Source organism: Rhamphochromis longiceps, linkage group LG5, assembly GCF_057381845.1.
Source record: "Rhamphochromis longiceps isolate RC_006_pf linkage group LG5, R_longiceps_female_GT1.1, whole genome shotgun sequence".
NCBI classification, from domain to species: Eukaryota; Metazoa; Chordata; class Actinopteri; order Cichliformes; family Cichlidae; genus Rhamphochromis; species Rhamphochromis longiceps.
The window spans coordinates 22,795,104-22,804,132 of record NC_140561.1 but is presented as its reverse complement, the minus strand read 5'-3'; positions in this window follow the sequence as shown (position 1 = coordinate 22,804,132).

Sequence of the window (9,029 nt, the reverse complement as noted above, 5' to 3'; positions counted from 1 at the left end):
AAAGTATTTAGTCAGCCACCGATTGTGCAAGTTCCCCCACTTAAAATGATGACAGAGGTCAGTAATTTGCACCAGAGGTACACGTCAACTGTGAGAGACAGAATGTGAAAAAAAAATCCATGAATCCACATGGTAGGATTTGTAAAGAATTTATTCGTAAATCAGGGTGGAAAATAAGTATTTGGTCAATAACAAAAATACAACTCAATACTTTGTAACATAACCTTTGTTGGCAATAACAGAGGTCAAACGTTTACTATAGGTCTTTACCAGGTTTGCACACACAGTAGCTGGTATTTTGGCCCATTCCTCCATGCAGATCTTCTCGAGAGCAGTGATGTTTTGGGGCTGTCGCCGAGCAACACGGACTTTCAACTCCCGCCACAGATTTTCTATGGGGTTGAGGTCTGGAGACTGGCTAGGCCACTCCAGGACTTTCAAATGCTTCTTACGGAGCCACTCCTTTGTTGCCCGGGCGGTGTGTTTTGGATCATTGTCATGTTGGAAGACCCAGCCTCGTTTCATCTTCAAAGTTCTCACTGATGGAAGGAGGTTTTGGCTCAAAATCTCACGATACATGGCCCCATTCATTCTGTCCTTAACACTGATCAGTCGTCCTGTCCCCTTGGCAGAAAAACAGCCCCATAGCATGATGTTTCCACCCCCATGCTTCACAGTAGGTATGGTGTTCTTGGGATGCAACTCAGTATTCTTCTTCCTCCAAACACGACGAGTTGAGTTTATACCAAAAAGTTCTACTTTGGTTTCATCTGACCACATGACATTCTCCCAATCCTCTGCTGTATCATCCATGTGCTCTCTGGCAAACTTCAGACGGGCCTGGACATGCACTGGCTTCAGCAGCGGAACACGTTTGGCACTGCGGGATTTGATTCCCTGCCGTTGTAGTGTGTTACTGATGGTGACCTTTGTTACTTTGGTCCCAGCTCTCTGCAGGTCATTCACCAGGTCCCCCCGTGTGGTTCTGGGATCTTTGCTCACCGTTCTCATGATCATTTTGACCCCACGGGATGAGATCTTGCGTGGAGCCCCAGATCGTGGGAGATTATCTGTGGTCTTGTATGTCTTCCATTTTCTGATGATTGCTCCCACAGTTGATTTCTTCACACCAAGCTGCTTGCCTATTGTAGATTCACTCTTCCCAGTCTGGTGCAGGTCTACAATACTTTTCCTGGTGTCCTTCGAAAGCTCTTTGGTCTTGGCCATGGCGGAGTTTGGAGGACAGAAAAGCTTCTTACAGAAGACATTACAGGTCTGTGAGAGCCAGAGATTTTCCTTGTTTGAGGTGACCAAATACTTATTTTCCACCCTGATTTACGAATGAATTCTTTACAAATCCTACCATGTGAAATCAGCAGGCTATTACTGAAATACACGTGCTATATCATAAACTATGATATAAATAGGGAGGTCCTATTAACATGTTTAGTTTTAAAGGACACCTTCCTGCCTTTAGTCTCCTTCATGAGCAGTATTAGTTTTCTTCTAACATCCAGAAGTCTGAACGATGTGTTTCATAGTTTGTAACAAGCCTTTGACAGGTAAACATAACATGACCGAAAAAGCAAAAAAAAAAAAAAAAGAGAGAGAGAGAGAGAGAGAGAGTGTTGACATAAGAAGAGAAAATGCTCTCAATTATGGAGACAGGCAAATGGTTCATTTATGTTTGATGTGTGTTTATTCCTCCCTAAATATCGTCGGTGAAGTTTGCCATGCACGTCAGATTTTCCTGCGCATTTTTTATACCTCTGCCAACAGAGAGAGAAAAAAAATCACATTCTAACAGACAGCTGGTGCTTAGAATACAGTTGAATAACTATTAAAAAACAGTTGATATAATATTTCTGTCCAGGTTGCAGACTTTATGATGAACATGCTGTTGCAAACCCTGCTCCTCTCGGTGGAAATGCGCCTTCTCTTTCCTCTTTGTATAAAAACATTTTAAAAGTCAGTTTAATCTCAAAATTCACTGTTTACGGTGGCCCCTAGAGACAAAGCACATACAAACTTCAAATCATGTACGAACTCTGAAGCATACAAACTCCAAAACACGTACAAACTCTGAAGCACGTAAAAACTCAGAAGCACATAAAAACTCAAAACACGTACAAAAGACAACAGAAGTGCTCCAGGATGCTAGGTGCAGTGTTGAGGTTTTGTTATCTTGTGGCTACACAAGCCAGCAAGTACCAACGACCGGATTTGGTGTGTGGTAGTAACAGGTAAATGAACTTTTTTTTTTTAATTATTTGAATATATATGAGTGCCTGTGTATAATTACACAAACAATACACACATGCTTTCAATTGTGTAATTTAAGTGATCTAGTAGCTCTGCTTTGGAAGTTCAGTTCATGCTAGAAATGTGTTTTGGAGTTTGTACGTGTTCTGTCTCTAGTAGGGGTGCAACGATATTCGTATCGATATTGAACCGTTCGATACAGTGCTTTCGGTTCGGTACGCATATGTATCGAACAATACAACATTTGTAATTTATTTTATCAACTTTCCTTCTGACGATGCTGTCTGTGTTGAGCGCTCAGTGAATCTGCGTTCGACTGCTCCGCCTAGGCTGCACTGTCGAGCGCAGATCCACTGAGCGCTCAACACAGACAGCATAGTCAGAAGGAAGAGCGCAGGGCACCTCCCCCACCCTCATTCAGATCTGGCGTTTGGAATTATTTTGGTTTTCATGTGACGTATGACCCTGAAGGTAAGCGAGTCATGGACTAAAGTAAAACAGTATGTTGGATGTGCCACGCAATGCTCAATTACATTGGTGTGAACTAGTGTGTTAGCGCAGTTAGCTCGTTAACGTGTTGGCCGTCTAGCCCCATGCACGGAGCGATTGGTGGTAGCTCGTTAACGGAGATTTGCCGTGTTGTGGCGTTAAGGTCATTTCAACGAGATTAACCTGAAAGCACTAGTGGGAACACGACGAATATGACTGCACATTTACGCCGACATCATCCTAGTGCAAAGACAAGTGGAAGCAGACAAAAAAAAGCAAGCATGCTACTAACTTTAGCCGAGTCATTTAGACAGCTGTTAGCACATGATTCTCCTTATGCTGCTGAGAATATAGCCCAGAAGAAGCGGATAGTATAGCTTTTATTTTGGAAAGAGCCATTTCTCTGTAATAAACTCTCTTTTCCAAAGATGAGTGATTCCTCAATCAGATACAGGGCTCGCAATATCGCTAGCCCGACGTCCCGGAGCTAGCGATTTTTTCAGTCGGGCTACCAAAATCTATCTCTTCCCTGCCCGTCGGGCTATTGTAGGAAAAATATATGTCAATGCTTTTGCATTCTTTCAGAAATGTAGCTGGGTAATTATGTCATTGGCATCGGTGAGCCACTGTCAATATGTGACATATTGAAGTCGCGTTTGAATTTGCGCTTGTTTTTTTGCTTTCACTTTGCAATCGTGCGAACTGTGTATAGAGAGCGACAGCACTGATCTGTGAGTGATGATAATTTGTGCACCAATTCCTCTGACATCGTCTTATTAATCGTTAGCTTACTATGCAAACATGACAAGTGAAATCTCCCGCAGCAAGCTTAAACATGTGAGAGGTTGATCGCGCAGAGAATCGCTGAGCTTATGTGAGTGCGTGTGTAAAAGCAGCAGGATTTATATTTGACTACGATGACCTGGATGACTGAGAACCTTCACAGACAGATATATATTTTAGTTCTGCTGAGCCAAATAAGACAGGTCAGGGTGAAGAAGTGACAGCCAAAGAAAAGCTTACCACAAAACGGAGAAGTTATGACAAATCAGACTATAAGGCAAAAAGAAAGTGCAGCTTTATGGTTTCATGGACAAAAGAATTTCTGTGGCTGCAATATGATGAGCTAAATAACCAGGGCTGCACATAAGTGGTCCGCAGGTGCGCATTCACTGTCAAAATAAAAAACACGCACAAGGGTTAGGGTTAAATTTAAAAACTGTACTTTTGAGTTAAAATATATATTTATAATTTTAATAAATGACAAATTAAAAAGGCATGAACATTTTTTTTGTATCGAAAAAATATCGAACCGTGACACCAAAGTATCGAACCGAACCGAACCGTGAATTTTGTGTATCGTTGCACCCCTAGTCTCTAGGGGCCACCGCATATATTTATATATAAACATATATAAATAAAATCACTTTTTTAAACGTTAGTAATTCCTTTTGTGCATAATTTTATATTATTGTTAATAATAAATTAATTAAAGCAACAAAACAACCTGAAGAGCCGGTTCAGAGCCGAAAGAGCCAGCTCTTTTTAGTGAGCTGAACCGAAAGAGCTAGTGATGTTCGATTCGTGAACGAATCGTTCAATACTCGAGAATCACTTTACTGACTCGTGAATCATGATTCACAAGCCCAACTGACTCATCCCTGTTGCTGTTAGCAAACTAATTCCATTAGTAGAAATATATCTAGCTTATAATTAAAATTGTGGGGGGGAAACAACAGCCAGTTTCGTAACAAAAGCATTTCTGCTCTGAACTGGAAGAAAAAACCCTGAGTAGAAGCTCACATCAAGAAAATAGCTCCTCAGTTCAGAGTAGCATCGCGCTGCTAACATGCTAACAACACATTTGAGCTACTCACCCCCTCGCTTCCTGTGCTGAATCATAAGCGAATAACTCAAGACTCGCTCACCCCCTCCCTCCTGTGCTGAATCAAAGAGCGAGCGAACGAATCACTCACTCACCCCCTCCCTCCTGGCTCACAGCTTCTTCTTCTTCTTCTTCTTGGTTGGCCACCAATGTTAAGGCGCATTACCGCCCCCTGCCTCACAGCGCAGTGGACATTTAGATGAGAAAATATATATTTGACACACTTAAGGAAAATACTAATAAAATACAAATAAACAAAATAAATGTTTATTAAGCAATTTTGATAGGAAGTTGCTTAATTTTAGAAATGTTTTTGCTCTTTTTTCTCTATAAAATCATTCATCTTAGCAGTGGGATTTACATGAAAAGGGAAACAAATTAAGTTTGAGTGAAAATGTAAAATTTTTGCACTCTCTGGTCAACTGACTCAGTGAATCAAATGACTAAAAAAATCCGATTCACTTTGGTGAGGGACTCATTAACACTCGATTCAGTAAAAAGAATCAAATTTACCATCACTAGAAAGAGCCGAATCTCTAAAAAGATCCGGAAATCCCATCACTACTACACAGTAGGGAAACCACAGAAGCAATCGCAGCAGCAGCAGCAATTATAATAATATTTTTTTTACCAGTTTATGAAAGAATTTCCAAAACCAGATTTGTGGAAAGTGGCAAAATTTCCAGCTAACTCTGTCAAACGCTTTTTCTACATCTAGAGACAATATTGTGGTTTCAGTGCTTTTACTACATTAATAGTCTATTAAATTACGTAATCTACGTATTTTTGTTTATGAGTACCTCCCTTTCATGAAACCAGTTAGCTTAGGATGTATTATTTTTGTCTTCTCTTTGAGAGAACTTTGCGGATTATTTTGAAATCTACATTAATAATGAAATATAGGGTCTTTGCCTGGTCTTAGCAGGAGACTAATGTCAGCAAAATTCATATTTGGTGGTAGTTTGTCATTTTCTGCAACATTCTGTAGAATACTGGTGCCAGAATTGTCCTGAATTCTTTACAGAATTCTGCTGGAAATCCATCTGAACCTGGAGCCTTATAATTGGGCATACTTTTCAGCGCTTCCTGAAATCACTAGATGTTAGCGGTGAATCCAGTGCAATTGCTTGACTGTCTGGTAACTTTGGAAGGGTTACATTGTCAAGAAGTGGATCAGTTTCATTTTTAGATGTGTTTATGAATATAAAGGTGAATAGAACGTTTTATACACATCCCTAAAAATATTTTCTATTCTTTCAGGCTAATATACTGTGTGCCCAGATAAGTATTTAACATCACATAGAGTTCTTTCTTTATTTTTAACTGGTTAGGTAGAAGTCATTACCATGTTCAAAATTTTTTACTGAGAATTGTGTTGTTGTTTTTTTAATGAATAATTTCATTTAATTCTAGTTTTGTTTTATGTATTTTGCTACGTATTTCCTGTTCCTAGCCGGACACGTAGGCTTCTTCTAAGGATTTTGTGTTTTTTTCAAATTCCAGACTATTTTTGTGTTCTCCTTTCTTCTTATGGAATGAGAGATAAATTTTTTTATCTATCATCACAGCTTTCCCTGCTTACCAGAGAACAGATGCCGATGTTCGAAGCAGGTCATTATAGTCTAAATGTAAAGTCTACCCCTTTTTAAAAAAAAAAAAAAAAAAATTAATAAATTCTTCGTCTTTGAGCAATGATGCATTAAATCTCCAGTTTTTACTTGGCGGAATGTTCTTCTTATGTATTAGTATTAAAGATACAGGAGCATGATAGCTGACAGCTGTAGGATGCATCTCAGTGTCTGAAATGTTATTCAACAGTGAGCTGCTGACTAGGAAATAAGTCCAAAGTTGAGGTCGCCCCCATGAACAAGTGAGCAATCTAGGTGTTCAGAGAGTGCAGTAAAAAAAAGTGTGGAAGAATGAGGGGTCATCAACATTATGGCCATATATACTTAAAATACATATTTTTTTTGTTAAGTATTGATAATTTAATGATTAGAAATTTACCCTCTGGATCTATAACTGTATTGAGTACTATTTACTATGTCTAGAGTTCTAGCAGGCTGAGAACACATTAGGAAATGTAGGTGTTTTAAGTTAATTTGTAGCTGTGACAGGGCTATGAGTCTCTTGTAATAAAATGGCATCTGCCTGTCGTTTTTTAAGCTGGTTAAATATTTTTAACCTCTTTTCTCTAGAGGCAGCTCTATGCCAGCTGATGTGCACCATATCAACCAGGATGACATCTCGGGAGCCTCCTTGGATGTGTAAACAAACTTATATCTTTAAAAGAACAATATGCTGTCCTCACTAAAGTTTGTTGCAGGCAACGTAATTTCAGCTAGCTTAACATTCTTTATTCCCAGCACTTCATCCTACAAGAACAAGAAACAGGCTGCTTGTTGTGTTTGGCAGGATTTAATGATGAAAATAAATTCTCTCTCTCTCTTTTTTGTAAAACTGTACAAAGAAAAGGAATATAAAATACACAATGAAGACATGTTCCATTACACTGGGAGACTATCATTGCTCTAGTGAAAGATACATGACCACAGATGAAGCATCTGCTGAAAAAATACAAGCATCTACCAGCCTTCATATGCTTTAACTCAAAATAGTGTCAAAACTTACTAATACACATTAAATGTATAGGAACTTATGGATGAAGTCGATATTGTGCCCATATGGAAAAGATATATATAAATCTTGTAAAGTTTGTATCTGTCTTGTGTGAAACTTGAAAAGCATATAAGAGTGAAAACAGATATAAGATCCCTTGAAAAATTATATAATGAAACTTGTATGTTTTGGATACTTACTAAAACAATGTATGAAAGTAATGAGAAAGTGGCCACTTTCATGAGTAAATCATGTAAGCCTTATATGATTTAGTAATCACATGTAAGTTTTTACTATTTCTTTTCCATATGGGTGGACTTTAACACCAGGATTGCAGAGATTGCCATCAGATTACAAATTTATGAAGGGGACGACTTGTGATGACAGTGGTGGCATAGCAACTGGTCACTGCGGATTTTATGTGAAAGCTGTAGATGTCCCAGTCATCCTGAGAAAAAACGACGGGCTTAACCAATCTCATTGACTGGTTTCAGTGGAATTTCATTGGTCTCACTGCAAAAACCTTCAAATTATTTTTCATCTAGTCTTCATGGCACACACGCAAAAGAGCATGACACTCACTTACATTTATTTGCTGAAGACCAACTTTTTATGCATCATAAGGGGAGTTATTAGAAACATCCAACACATGTTTCCATAGTTCAAACAACCAAACAAGCCAAATTTACTTTAACCAATCAACACCATCATCAAATAACAAGCCTGAACAATTAAAATGAGATCTGTGATTGTGGATGCACAGAAAGGATAATGAAGACATACAAACACATACAGTTAGAAATTCTTCACTTCATGGGACATTACATTATTTCATATTGCTTAGCAGAATACTTCATCTTACCCCAATCCTTCTTTTTATCTCCAAACTAATGCACAACTGCCAGTGTTAATGTGTCAGCTGACTTGTACACAAACACCACACATGAACAACATGATATAATCCTGAGAATAGTCATGAGAACCTTCAACCCCCACAGAGTTTGGTGTTGAACTGACAGAAAGATGCTGAGACGCAAAATATTCAATCACACACCTCAGATATCTCATTATTTGTGAAACATGAATTGCAGAGGTACATAAAAAGTTTGTTTTGTTTTCTTTTGTTTTTGGCTTTTAAACTATTTATTTAACTCTTTATATTTAATTTTTAATTATGGATCCTTAAAGTGGTGCTATGGCCATTTATGTATTTTGACCCTGTTTGGCAGTGTGGAAGCCAAAGCCAGCTGCAGCCCAATGAGAGTGAACTGCACCACAGTTCTCCCCATGATGCCTCCTAGCAGAGCACAAACACAGATGAAACTGTATTTTGAAGTCAAACAAGGACAAGATTATTGTGTACATAATTTTTTTTAACGGGCAAACTTTCTCTCCCTCTTCTTTCACCTCCCACCCACGCAAGATACTCCCCCAAAGCAGTTATTTACCAGAAATCCAGCAGTTTCGGTAAACTTTATTGTTGACACTGAGGGTCAAACCAGTGCACATCACAAGGACTTTGTTGCCACAAAGTCCTTGTGATGTGCACAGTTTTTTGTTGTTGTTGTTTTTTTTTTCATAAAGAAAACATTTTCTTAAATAAAATAATTACAGTCCAATCTCAAACCAAATCAAATAATATCAAATAAGTAAATATATATATATATATATATATATATATATATATATATATATATATATATATATATTGTGTTGTGACTATATATATCTTTGTTACGGTAAACTAGGGGACTCAAGCGCGGGACTCCGTTGC